This window comes from Pongo abelii, chromosome 17 (genome assembly GCF_028885655.2).
Source record: "Pongo abelii isolate AG06213 chromosome 17, NHGRI_mPonAbe1-v2.0_pri, whole genome shotgun sequence".
NCBI lineage: Eukaryota > Metazoa > Chordata > Mammalia > Primates > Hominidae > Pongo > Pongo abelii.
In genome coordinates, this window is record NC_072002.2 from 31125965 (window position 1) to 31140980 (window position 15016).

The following is a 15016-nucleotide window of genomic DNA, read 5'->3' on the forward strand; positions in this document are numbered from 1 at the left end:
TGCAATAGGGATGGGAAGGAAGAAACTAAAGACACAGGTGCACTTGACAGGAGGGAGAGGATGCAGAAAGGGACCTGCTAAATTGTGAACTCCTGAGGGTGGGCACTAACCTATCTCTCCATCCCAGAGTACCCAGTACGTGACTCACACAACATGCCAACAGAATAGATACTTGTTGAATAAATAATTGAACTGGGTAAATATATTTTAAAAATTTGGAAAACTCGGCAGCTGGGGAATAGAGTATCACCAAAACACAACAAAGAAATTCGGAAGGAAAAATGTTTAGAGAAAAAAAGTGAATTCAGTCTTAGACCTTTTCAGTTTAAGTAATTAGACATAATAATTTGAAGATTCAAGCATCTGAGAAGTCTGTCTAATGTGCAAAAGAAGGTCAAGTCATAGGGCCCTCCTAAATTCCTACATTTTGTCACCCCCTCCTATTTCATTTGTATGTGACCAGGAGACTAAAACATGCATTATGCTCCCAACAGGCTAAATCTATTCTGGGATCCACTGAATGCCACTAGCGGGTCTGCTCGAGAGAATTCCTGATTGAATGACAACGGCGCTAAGAACAGTAAGTCATGGTTGGGAAGCAGTAAGGGAAGAATGGAGCCCAGATATCCTAAATTAAAATATAAAAGGCTAGCGTTGTTGGGCGTGTACATCTAAATTTCAAAGTAAAATGCCAACATCCCACTACGCCTCCCGAATCCAGCACATTCCACCTAACACACACACACACACACACACACACACACACACACACACCCCCTTCCCTCTGAGGCAATTAATGGGCCCAAACTGACTTTTTTATGGAACCATAATATAGAAAGAAATGCCTGTGCCGAAAATGTCAATGCACAATAATTTATCAGAAATCAATGCTCTATTCTATGTCCCCAAGCTCAACACTAACATTGTAACCTCTTAAATGTGCCTTGTTGTCTGCAGCTTGAATTCCTTTGTGGTTTCACATACGTTATTTGGATGAAGGCTGAAACTCCCACACACTGGTTATTATAGACTGTGCAGTTGAAATTAATAGAATAGAGACGTCCTCTGTCTGATGACTCACTATTTTTCCTCTTCTGACTCACAGTTTCTCTTTTTTGTTTTTTTCACATTATTGATCAGTGAATAGTCTAGTAATCTAATTGATGTGTATTTCAGGGCTAAAAATGGAACACTAACCTTGAACGGGGAAAGGGGCTGAATAATGTTAACATCCAGGTAAAGAACAGGTTAATTCGGAAGGGAAGGGAGAAGAAGGGACTCCACGGGAGAGCAGGAGGAAGGCAGATGGCCTCGGGGGTAGCTGTTCCCCGAGTGATTAGGTACTTATATCATGCGCTCTGTCATATCCAGGAAACAGGAAAAGAAAAACAATCACTGGGAAAAATATTAATACCACAGAGAGGAGAACTGTGTTTCAATTACCTCAATTCCTATGATCCTTCATTAGTAATGGAAGATACATCATCCACAATAGAGAAAACATACATGCCTCAGAAATATAAAGTTGTCTATTTCTCTGAAGTCAACATTTTTGCTTATAGCAGAAATGTCTACTAACTTACAAATGAACCATCTATAACAATTATTTGTTTAATTATATGACCCTCAGTTACTAATGTGCCGTGGACACTGTAGCTTCTGTGGGTTCCTCAGAAATTATCCTGAATATTATAATCTGCTAAGCTCTTACATCATACACCAGGACTCAAGTCAGACCATCAGTTCTTTGACACTTCTCTGTCTTCAAATCATCTTACCAAATACCTGACCATCTTCCTTCCTTAGAGCCTGAGGCTGTACCAGTCCTGGCATTCATATAGAGCATTAATACACCCACACAGTGCCTTTATTTTTCTGTGCACAAGTGAAGATAAATACACTTATGAAATTAGCAGTTTATGGCCATTTCCAGCATCCACTTGCTGCTCCCTATCTCTTACATCTCCCTTCTCAGCCCCTCTGCCTTCCTGTATTCTCTCCCTCTATTAAAACAGCCACAGATCTGATGTCATCAGTTTTTCTTTGATGGAGACACTTTCACCCCAAATGCCACCTCTTTCAAACTTTCCCATTCGATACTTTTTATCTCTACCTGTAAAATGAAATACTTTGTTTTCTGTTTAGAGTTGAAAGAATTTCTTAGCTAGACATTAATTAAGCAGGAATAACTACAAATGCTTTCAAGATAAATCTGTTACCTTTCAAAAAAAAAAAATGATATTAAGCACCTGAAAAAGAAGACGGGTCCAAAAAGAAATTACATCCTTGGGCTCCTGCCTTCTTTTCTCTCTTTTCTCCTATCCCTTAAATCTCAGTCAGTCACTTCCCAGTCCTATGCCTGAGCATGCCCAGGTGATCTGGACCCATAGCCAATTCCATGGCACCCTCCCTGTCTCTACCAAGAGCAGAGGATCCAACTACAGCCCTGAGGAGGTCTATTAGAACCAGCTGGGAAGCTTTTATCAAACTATTGTTTCCTCCCAGTAGATTCCCCCATCATTTTAATATGTTCCCACAGGGGTCATGGTTCTCTAAGACTTATCCTCTACCACCCTGATGAAGAATCAGGGCTCAAAGCTTGTTAGGGGAGGAAAGGAAGGAGAGATGTCTGTGACTGTCCCGTGGCCTAGTAATCACACAGGAGCACTTCAGATGGACAATCCACATTCAACTGGCCTTGTATCAGCATCGAGAACACTCAAGACAGTGGCAACAAAGAGACACGCAGAGACTCTTCACAGACTGGGAAGGGGAGAGAGAGATAGAGACCTGGCAGTGTAGAAAGACATCAATAGATCCCTGAACTGTGGACATATTCTCTATTGAGGGCTCACGTATTAACAACATGCATGGACGTCAATATGACCATGCTGATTAAACAATAGTTGGCCCCGGAATAATGTAGAGATTAGGGGAACCAACCCCAAAGGGTCACAATTCTGTGTTTAATTTTCGACTATTCAGAAACTAAACTACTAATAATCTACTATTGACTGGAAGCCTTACCGATAACATCGTCATTGAACACATATGTTGTATGTTATATGTAATATGTATTACATATTGTATTCTTACCGTAAAGTAAGCTAGAGGAAAAAAAGTGTTATTAAGAAAATCATAAGCAAGAGAAAATATATTTCATTAACTGGAAGTGGAGTGGGTCATCATAAAGGTCTTTATCCATATCCTCACATTGAGTAGGCTGAGGAGGGAGAAGAGATGGGTCTGGTCTTGCTGTCTCGGGGTGACGGCAGCCAGGGAGAGGCAGAAGAAAATCTGCTTGTAAATGGACCCGTGCAGTTCAAACCTTTGTTCTTCAAAGGTCGACTGTATAGTGCATCAGAAAACCTGTTAACACAGACAGGCAGGTAGATGCTTACTAACAAAGTACAACAGAAATAGACTAAAAGTTTGGTTGCTTAAAGTAATTTAAAAGTTTGGTTGCTAAAAGTTCGGTTGCTTAAAGTAATTAGGAAAGTGGTGGCAAGGTGGCATAATTTTTCCACCTCTCCAAATCACCCCATGGAAACAGAGCAACTAAGATAGCAAAAGCAAAACCTCCCAGACAACATCTCCAGTAAAGCAGCGGGAAAACACATCCCTATAAACCTCCAAATATGTGTGGGTTGTAATAAACTACTGGTGAGATTAAGACCTGTACAGTGTCTTCAACACGTCAGAGGAAAAGAGGACAAAGGGACTTCTGATGGCCCCAAGAGGCAGAGAAACAAAAATAGTTCACAAGTACCCACTGTAAGGCTTGGTGGGCCACTCTGGGAAGGGCAACTGAAACCCCTAGAGTCCTGCTGCCTCCAACTTGTGGGTGAACACAAGAGAACCAGCTTGTGCTGGAGGAGCCTGTGCCCCATGGACCCTAAAGGGACCCTTAATAGCCATCTCCTCCACAGCAAAACCCCACATTGAGGAGAAACTACTGGAATAGAATCCAAATTGAGCAGGAAATAGATGATAGGAGCAAAGGAGGCAAAAGAAAGAAGACGCAGATGCAAGTGGAGGGAGGGGCAAAGAGCCAACAGATAGCAGATACATATTTGTAAACACATCCAAAAATAACAGAAAAGGCTGCTCTAAATCTCTAGAGCTAGGAAGCTATCCTTGTTCACTCTTCTCTTCTAAGAGTACAAGAAAACTCATCTCACTTAAACATTAATAAAGAAAAAAATGGCCATCGAATCTACCATAAAGAAAAATGAATTGAGGAATGTAATGTCTCTGCAGACAATAAAAGCATGCCAGAAAGATATGCAAACAAAACAGAAGAAAATTTAGCCTAATATTTTAAATCAAGCTGAAAAAAAGATAGCAGCTTTTAAAGAACAGCATAACCCAGAATTTTAAGAACTCAAAAAGAAGCTAATTTGAAAAAACAAAGACTTGAAAAGGAGTTTATAGAAATAGAAAAATATTAGAGTTGAAGGAAAAACTTATTCCAAAATTTTAGACTAGACTAGAAGAAACAAAATAGTGATTGAACACCGCAGAAAGTTCCTTAAGAAAAATAGAAAAGGAAAGAATGAATATTTTTGAAATAAAAAGATTTAAAACATATATATGAAAAAGGCATAGAAAATAGGAATAGGAGAAAAAAGAACATATCATAGAAGTTCCTAAAAAAGAAAATCAATGTAATGAAAGAACAAATATTATCAATTATAATTCAAAGACTACTTTTCTGACATAAAAATACACTTGCCCAACATTTGAAAGGACATACCTGGTGAAATTGGCCCTATAAACAGTCTACTAAAACTATTGACCTTTAAATAAAAAGAAAAAAGGTTTTTTTTTTTTTTTTTTGGAACTAGTTAAAAAGTCAATATTCCTTGTAAGAGAAAGAAAATCAGAATGTCATCAGACTTTTTGACAGCAATGCTTTATGCCAGAAGACAATGGTATAAAATATTTAAGAAATATCAAAGAAAGCAGATGTAAGCTAAAGATTTTATACCCAGCAACATTGATCTTTAAATACCATGGTCACAGTTCTCAATAAACACACAAGAACTCAGGGAGTAATGTTCCTATGAGCCTTTCCTGGGGAATTTATGGAGACCAAGCCTCAGAAAACCGGTATGACTAAAGAAACATCGACAATAGAAGTGGCGGTGAGCATTAAGTAGACATTTTTTTGTATAACTCATAATGCCTGTAGTTAACAAGGGCGAGAGTATAAAATGTAATGGCCATTTGCTCTATATACAATTAACTGTCAAAAAATGAGGAGGGGCATAAATTGGAAAGAGAATATAAAAAGTAGAATAAGCTCTGTGATTGCCTCAAGGATATCAATGGAGAATAAAAACATATCCATTGAAAATAGATGCCAGGGAACAGGGGAGAAGGTGAAGAAGGGGTTATTAGCTAATTTCAATTTTATTCATAGTAAGATGGGGAGAAAAGTAAAAATGGGACTAAAGGTATTATTTACAGGTATTAATAAAATTATAGATTATATGAAGATGTTAATAAAAAGGGCTCAGAACAAAATAGCACAAACATTTCTAAATACAAAAAGAGGCTGGGTGCAGTGGTTCACACTTGTAATCCCAGCCGTGTGGGAGGCCGATGTGGGAGGATTGCTTGAGTTTAGGAGTTCAAGACCAGCCTGGGCAACAAAGTGAGACCCCTATTCCCTACAAAAAAATTTTTAAATTAGCCAGGCACAGTGGCATGTGCCTGTAGTCTCAGCTGTTTAGGAGGCTGAGGCGGGACAATCCCTCGAGCCCAGAAGTTTGAGGTTGCAATGAGCTATGATGGCGCCACTGCACTTTAGCCTAGATGACAGAGTGAGACCCTGTCTCAAAAAGAAAACATAAAACAAAAAGATAGTGAGAGAGAGAGAACACATGCGCACAAGCAAATAATGTAGGCAAGTGCTTCTCAGACTCTGTAGTGAAGGACCACTTTTTTCCCCCAATAATTTGTAAGCAACACTTGTAATATACAAAATCATATGCTTGAATTTAGTGGCAATATCAAATTACTTTAAATGTTTCTAAATGTGTTTTGTTGTTGTTGTTGTTACTTTCTATTCACAAGTCATCATAGCTTGGTAGCAAACAGTTCATGGAGCAGCCTTGATATAGACCACATGGGAAAAGAGTGGAAATGTAAGGCAGCAAAGATAGAGGTAGTCACGGGTGTATAGATGTGAATACGTTTGCATGCTTGTATGGATGGAAATACATGTAACAAATGTGACAAAAGTGATGCCAAGCATTTGGATCCTAAAAATAAATTTACTGATTAAATTTACATTTATAAAAAGATTTCCAGATTACCTAACAAAGCAAAATCCAACACTCCAGGTTATATACATATAAACTTTTAATAATAATATATATGTTTCTTTCAGGTGGAGAAAAGTCTGTATAGTATGCTACCAATTATCTAATAAAGGAGACAGGGGATAAAAAATACAAATATATATCAATTTTGTATAATTTGTATACAAATTATATACAAATATGTACTAATGGACATATAAATCACAGCATTTAAAAATAAAATATTTAAAGGTAGACGAAGGAAATAAGATTGAGGAGACAGGGAGAAAAACTAGACTTGTTTCGTAAATTTGACTTTAGAGTCATGTAAAACTTTGCATTATTATAAAGCAAAATTAAATTTAAAATAAAGTGATTCCTGAACATCAAAAGTAAAATAAGACTATTGAGCCTGTCTGTCCAGTAGGTGGCAGAACAGCACCAAAGGGACTATTCCAAGTGACTGTAAAACACAGTAATTTGCCTGTTTTAGCGGAATGTTATCATAATGACAAAAATAACTGCAAAGTATCTCAAGCTGATTTTTGTAATCATTTTGCTAGTGGTAGTCTTATATTTATTCGAGACTGTTGCATATGTGTATTATGAATACAGCAAATGAATAATAATATTCATGTCAATAAAATTTGAAATTTGACAGGGAAAAGGACACTGTAAAAACAGTCCTCTACTTGAATTTGAATAGGAAACATTATCATGAATTCATGATGAATATTATTTTATTAAAATACATGTTTTCCAGCTTTGTTCTCTGAAAAGACAGAACGTGCTCAACCCTTCAAACACAGATAATGTTCTCTACATACCATTTTCCACTAAAAGGAATCAAAGTCTCCCTGAAGAAATAGCTGATTACAGGTCTGTGGAAGGAAGTGTACAAGATGGACCTGGAATATCATAAACTGCTTTGGTGATATCAGAACTCTGCAATTAAGTTAACTCTGCAATGAACTGAAACACATCAAATATTAACATTCATGAATTCCTAATGATACTGTTAAAATTAAATATTATTGATCATCCTTGGAAAATACAAGGAAACCAAAATCATTATTTTAAAAACTGGCAAATAAAAGGAAGGGATCAAACATTTTTTCTAACTTCCCTATGCATATTATTCCAAGTAACCAAGTAGTTGATGAGATGTTTCTCTTGATAAAAGTATTCCATCTAATAAATGAAGAAGGAATTTTAAAATTCTAGTATTGCCATTTTGCAGCCTTTAATGAATTATTGGGTGTAGACAATGGTAATCAATGACTGCCAACATCACAAAAAAGCCACCAGACATATGCTTCTGTATGGAGGTACACACTACCGTCTATGGGGTATTTTGGCCAAAAACTGAACCTCAATCTGATGATGTCCCTGAGTCTACTGTATTCAGTACTATTCCCATGTGGCTACTGAGCATTTGAAATGTGGATAGGCCAAATTGAGATGTTCTGTACACGTAAAATACACACCAGATAGCAAAAACTTAATATGAAAAAAAGATGTAAACTATCTCAATAATTTTTAATATTGACTACATACATAGTATTTTTGACATATTGGGTTAAATCAAATTATATTATTAAAATTAATTTTAATTTTTTTTTCTTTTTTTAAATGTGTATTTAAAATTTTTAAATTATATTTGTGGCTCATATTTCTATTGTATGGTGCTGTTCTTAATTCTAACTACAACTTACAGGAAATACAATGGACAGAGGAACATGTTAAATGACACCAGAAGGATAGAAACAGTAAAACCCAGGCTTTAGAAAACTCTGCAACTTATATTTCTAATCCAATTTAATGGTGGAGTCAAAGTTACTAAAAATTTATAAACATGAGCACTGTAATTAATGTGTAATGTAGTCCTAAACATCAATATCTGCAAAATCATAGATTTGATATCTCAGTTTCATTTTCACTGTTGCTCAAATAATGCATAACAATAAAAAGCCTATATATTTGCATTGGCTAAAGTAATTTATCACCAGTGGTATGTGAACTGCACCATGGAAAACAGATATATTTTCAATTTTTCAATCTTTAATAATCTGAAAACTTGATTCTCTGTTTATTCAGATAGAGGAATACATAGTTATGATTTCTATACTATTAGATAGCCTTTTTTTACCAATATAATTAATTTTAATAATATATTTTGTTTGACATATCTAAATATAAATTTAAACATGTACTAAATATAACAATTATTAATGAGAAATATTACATTCTTTTGGCTTTGTACTAAACACTTGAAATGTGCTGTACATTTTTCACTTATAGCATATGCAATTCAAATGCTATATTTTTATTAGGAATATTTAATCTAAGTAGATATCTTACAATTTACATTTGAAAAAAATAGATTCAGATACCTAAGTTGTTACAAGCATACCTAAAAGTTTTCAGTGACTGAATTGAGTATCAACCAGTTTTAAAATTTAAATCAGTGAAATTAATTAAAATGAAATGAAAATTTAGAAACTCCATTTCTCAGTCACACTGGCCACATTTCAAGTAGAAAGCCTTTGTTTTTAATTCACTTTGTCCTAAAGCTCAAGTAGAATTTCTACATCTTATCAGAATTGACTTGTTTAAAATATTTTTCAATTAAAACATAATACAAAGCCACTTAGATATGTAAAATTTAACAATTCTCCCTTTTCTTTCTTCCATCTTTACCGTTTTCCCTAAATTCGAGATCAAATTAATAAATATATTTAAAATGTTTCTAACTTTAAAAGTTAAGTATTGAATTAGGCTTACTTAGACTTCATTTGCAATACAGTATTTCTTACATGTCTAACATAATAGGTGCTCAAAAATATTAGGTAATTTGTCTCTGTTTATTAGATCAGGAATTATTTAATAGGATAGTATCTAAACTTTTACTTTTGCTTTTACCCATTTATGAAAAAAAAATCATTCCAGATTAGCATGCTTTAATATCTTATTGGGATAAATAAATAAGATTAAATATCTAAATAATTTACAGAAAGATATCTTACATTCTCTATAGCAAAACACTGATGAATACAGTGTATCTATTGAAAGTAAATCTTGGTGTTTTTTTTTTTACTCACGTTGCACCAAAGCGAGAGAACACTAGGGGGCAGTGTTGTTAGAGTAGCACTCTCAAGAGCCCTGGAAAGGAGCGCTCAAATCACCAACAGCTAGTGCGATAAATGGGGTCTAATAGCAGGAAAAGAATGCATTCGTTTAACTTTACTTTGTGAAGTTATGTGGACTATATGCATATTATTCACAAGGTCTTGGAAGAGACGCTTTGTTCAAACCCTGAGCCCATAAGCTTAGGGACAAGCTCTTCCTGGAAAGGTCTTCCTTAGGGAATTTTCTGTCCCAAAGAAGATACAAAAGAGTAGAGCATTGCCAGAAAGTAACAATTCATAAATACTAACCCCAAGTGCCAGTATAATATTTAGTTCCTACCTCATTTTAACCTTCACTTGTATCCACCATTCCTTTTATTTTCTTCTACTCACCCAGGCTTCTTTGCAGCACAGTCATTTTAAGAATATTCTGAGAGCATCTTAGCTCTCACTCCATTTCAGCTCAGTGAATTCTAAGGCAACAAAGGTGTATTAAGTAATTAGTCCGTAATGCCAGCCACTACCTAAAAAAAGGATAAGGCCAAAGCTAAAAAAAAAAAAAAAAAAAAAAAAAAGCTAGGAAAACTTATTAACATTTTCTAAAATTACATTGTTGTTGTCTATTTTAAGGGCATGAGTAGTGACTTTATGCTACATTTTGCGAAAAGTATTGAGCATAATCTATAGATACTTAATGTATGATGAGGTACACATTTACACCTCAGACTCAGAACAGGCAGACAGCTAAGTTCTCTTGCTTTTTAAATATGCAATGAATTTTCTAATAGTCAAGTAACAAATCTATTTCTCTTTCTCTTTTGGAAAATTCGAATCTATATGTATTAAAGAGCTGTGCTCCAAATTGTGAGTCTGGCCTACTTAAATTTGAATAAATCATTCTAGAGAGTTGACATTATTTAGTTTTGAACAATTCTTGAAGTATTTTTGGACTTTATAATTTAGCAGCAGGTGGTTCTGGTGATTTTAAAAGTCCATGATTAATATAATTAATCCTAGTTGGTGTTTAGTCATCTCTTCAGATCTTTTGTACCTGGAATTTCTATAGCCTATTTGCCTGAAATTGTATAAATAATAAATGGTTTGCTGTCCTCTATATAGTGGCAAGCATCCAGGTTTCTGCAACTCGAAATTTCAGCTCCTCTCAGCTTCTATCAGGTTTGAGATATTTTTAGCCCCACTCTGTCAGTCAGAATCCCATGAAAGAGAATCCCATTAAGAGGGTTGAGGTGAATTTAGAGAAGGGTCTGTTCATAGAGCAGGGAGCAGGGTTAAGAAAATACAGCCAGAAAGGCCGAAGTACCCAGAGATAAGCACAGTGGGAAGCCCTCGCCACTCTAGGCCTGAAGAATCAGATGAGGGGAAGGAACGGGGTCCCCAAGCCTATGGGCACTAGAGCTGTGGACAGGCTGCCATCGCAGAGGGGCAGATTGCTGCTGAAACACCAGCACAGGGAGGAAGTGGCACAGAAGGACCCAGAGCTGTCTCCTCCACCCTCGGCACCCCCAGCCAGGGCCTTGCCTGGATCACCCGGTGCAAAGCAGGGAAGAGCCAAGCACTGGGGAAGGTGGCCTAGGAAAGGGAGGGTCACAGGCCACTGAACATTCTCACTCTTAATAAACAGAGTTTTACGCTTCGAGGGGGTCTCTGTGGTTCTTCTCTCCTTATCTTTTTACTTCACTCACCACATTCTTACCAAACCAAAGGGAAAACAACAGTGGAGGGAAAGTCTTACACACGTCAGGCTTTTAGACAGAACCTTTTATTCCTCATCTCACATATCTTTTCTGCTCTATAAAAAACTAAAACTTTATCTTCTCAACATCTCGCTATGATAAGCTTTTAAGTGGGTCTTAAGCCCACTTAAAAGATGCTGCACCCTGATTTTGTTGCTGCATCCTGATTTGGGGAAGCTTAGTCAGTGATCCCATGAGAAGGGAACCTGTGAGAGATTCATTCTCTCCTGAATCGCTTAGGAGGTCCCATTAAAGCCCCTGCTAAACTCGTCATCCCCAGCCTGGACCACGTTTGGTTAATTTCCAGTTTTTCCTTTCCTTGCAATAACCCACTTGAAACTCCATCAGGGAAAATAAATAATAATTCAAATGCAAAACGTGTTGTCACTTTTATAAAATATTGCTCTCCTTGCCCCACCCTCACCCCCTCCCTTTCTCCCCTTCCTGATTTTTACTGAAAGGAGGAAAGACAAGGAAATCTCAATGGTTTCATTCTCAGCACACATTCTAAGTCTGTCATTAAATGACCGCTGATTTTGTCACATACATATGGACAAAACTCTGTAAGAAAGCAATTGATTAAAGCCAATGAGAATTTGCTGCGCTGAAATGGAATCAGTGAATAAAAATTTATTCTGTTTCTTTTCTTTTTTCTAAGAGTCCTCTCCATTATTCAAAAGAAGCCTGTCTTATCTTGTTTCCAAACTCCTTTTCCTTTTCTTTCCCCTATGCTGTTGATTTCCTACCTTCTTCTCACGTGAGTCGCCGGTGCAAGAGGGGGGTTCCTGCTTGGGTACCCACATCAGTAGGTTTTGTCTCCTCATCTGCTTGTCTTCTGAAGATAAATCGTTGGCAGAACTGAAAAAAAAAAAAAATCATGGAATGGCTTTTTTACATTTCTGCCAGGGGGAGGCTATTTTGTAATCTTTTTGCAGCCTTCCTGTGCACAACCCAATCCCAAGCTGACTTGATTATCTCCTTAACTGTTTAGAGCAAAATTTAAAACTGGATTTTGTTACCTGCCCCAGGAGCAGATGCAACGTTGCTGAGTTGTCTTGTGAATTGCCAGGGTTCCTTTTCTTTTACAGACAGATCTTAAAGGTCTTCCAGGGACCCCCTATTAGCTAAATAATGTTGATAGTTATTACAGAGAAATTGTAATTCTTTTTGAAAGTATTTGTGCACTCATCCATGCCAATATTTATAGTTCAGTTGATTTTTCCAGGTTGTATAAGTTGCTAACAATGGAACTCCATTTATGTATTTATTTATTTATTTATTTAGAGACAGGGTCTGGCTCTGTCACCACGCTAGAGTACAGTGGCATAATCACGGCTCAATGCAGCCTCTGCCTCTGAGGCTCAAGTGATCCTCCCGCCTTAGCCTCCCCAGTAGCTGAGACTACAGTTGTGCACCACCACACCTGGCTAATTTTTGTAGAAAACAGATTTCACCATGTTGCTCAGGCTGGTCTGGAACTCCTGGACTCAAGCATTCCACCCGCCTCAGCCTCCCAAAGTGTTGGGATTACAGGCATAAACCACTGTACCCAGCTGAGACTCCATTTAAATAGGTGGCTTTTATGTGAATTATTAATTTTTATAAAGAGAAGAGAAAAGCTGATAGATCAGGGTTTAAAAATCATTTTATGAACTAAGTTCAAAAGAACAACTAGGGCCTCCAGACTTCCCTACTTTACAAAGTAATGGCCTGGCCAAGGATGTTCCAAACAAGAAATCTTTTCAAACCGTGCTTTAAATCATTAAAATAGGGAGATCAATATGAGTAAACCAATATAATGAGGCAAACTAAGTAGGAGATTTTTAATGAACATTTTCAAGGCACAAGGAAAGAAGCCACAAAGAGTAAAAGCATTTTTCTGCACATACTGTCTTATGAATCTAGATTTATCTTGTTTATTGTGGAACTATGTGATTGGGTTAGCCATCAGAGGAGAGAAGTACTTTACGATATAAAACCTCAGTCTCCAGAGATAAAAATCTCTTCAATTTGTCATTTTTCAAAATATCACAAAGAAATCCATGTTTCCATGGTCTTCGATAAAGAAAGCGTGTCAAGGCAAGATATACACAAAAAAAGAAGTCAAAGTGGTTAGTTACAATGGGATAAGCAACAGCTACACTGAAAAATTCTACATGTAATGCAGTTTTCTTTTTGTGTGGAAAAGGGTAGGACAAGATATGAGATTCCTGGTCTGGAGAGTGGGCGAGATATTAACATATTAAAGCAGGAATGTCTGAAACTGCATTGTGTATTTTCCGCTGTCTCAGCCCAAATCAGGCATAGCTCTGGGGAGAGGGGAGAAGGGCAATACCAACCAGAAAGTATCTCTGTGATTCTTCAGGCTGCTTGGGCAGTCAGCCTCCAGAAGAGACCTTACTCATCTCTGGGTCATCCAGGCACACTGGCCACTCACCACCTCTGTGGTGTTATTTCAAGGATGTTAACCCCCAGGTTCCCACCACTGCCACTAGCCAGTATCTGAAATTCCCCTGACAAAGCTTCCTCATTAGCATAAGGCTTTGACTCCTGAAATAAACCAACCATGTCTCTTACCCTTTTCCTTGAACTCTATCCCCCCACCCAAAATACAGAGAGGAGATGAGCAAATGCAAATATATAAGAATTCTATTTAATTCTAATCATTTCAATATTTATTGAAAAAGTCTGAGCAAGACATCACTAAAAAACTATAAAATCTCAGAATGGGCTGGTGCTTTAGAGATACAAGAAATTAGGTCTTTTGTTTTTTAACTTCAAATCAAGACTGACAAGTTAACGTTTGTTTGGGGGATCATTAAGACAAAATAGTTGAAGTCTTGGATGGATGGTTAATGCTGAATAAAGCTCATCTGGTCAAGCTGCACATCCTGTTTGGATTCATTTGTCATCCCTGACGAGTTATCATACAATGGCTGTGTGGATACAGCCTCAGCGTGGACACCTCAGTGGACAGGAAGTCTTCCTTCTCTTCATTGACACACAGCCTCCTGAGCTCCCCATCATTTGCATTACTGCCTGAACTCCACTTCCTGTCAGATCAGCAGCAGCATTCAATTGCAATGGGAGCGCCAACCCTATTGTGAACTGTGCATGCAAGGGATCTAGGCTGCACGCTCCTTATGAGAATCTAATGCCTGATGATCCAAGGTGGAGCTGAGGCAGTGATGCAATCACTGGGGAGTGGCGGCAAATACAGATTAACATGAGCAGAGAGGTTTAACTGTGCAGAGACCATAATAAATCAATTGCTTACAGACGCATATCAAAATCCTATCAGTAAGTGGCAAGTGACAATTAAGCTGCCTCTGGTGGGAGGCTTTATAGTGGCAAGTGAGTTGATGTACTTCAATTGTATAGTTGCGTCTAGTGTCCTGAAATGTATGTTTGAGAGAACTTCAAATCCCCATAGGTTCTGGGTTAAAGTCAAGGCAGAATATCCTGAGATTGCAGTGACAGCAACCAAAATGAGATTACAGAGTGAAGTGGACATAAGCAACACTTATATCACTGTCTCCCATCACCCCCAGATGGGACCATCTAGTTGCAGGAAAACAAACTCAGGGCTCCCATTGATTCTACCTTATGGTGAGTTGTATAATTATTCCACTACATATTACAATGTAATAATAGAAATAAAGTGCACAATAAATGTAATGGGCTTGAATCATCCCAAAACCATCCCCTGCCCTGGGCCATAGAAAAATTGTCTTCCATGAAACCAGTCCCTGGTGCCAAAAAGGTTGGGGACCACTGGTATAAGCCACAGAGAAAGTACATACATAGTCTAATGTATAATTTATAA

The 15016-nt window shown here is 37.3% G+C and overlaps 1 protein-coding gene across 4 annotated transcripts in view; it reads left to right on the forward strand.

Annotated features, from left to right (window-relative positions):
• Nucleotides 1-15016, forward strand: part of DLGAP1 (DLG associated protein 1) — a 972556-nt gene that overhangs the window by 455607 nt on the left and 501933 nt on the right. For 3 of the 4 annotated variants that reach the window (XM_054537679.2, XM_054537681.2, XM_054537683.2), the window contains exon 4: nucleotides 495-580. The exons of the other annotated variant lie outside the window; for it this stretch is intronic. The gene's annotated coding sequence lies outside the window, so the exon portion shown is untranslated. The remainder of the gene's footprint in view (nucleotides 1-494; nucleotides 581-15016) is intronic. 4 annotated transcript variants of the gene reach the window in all.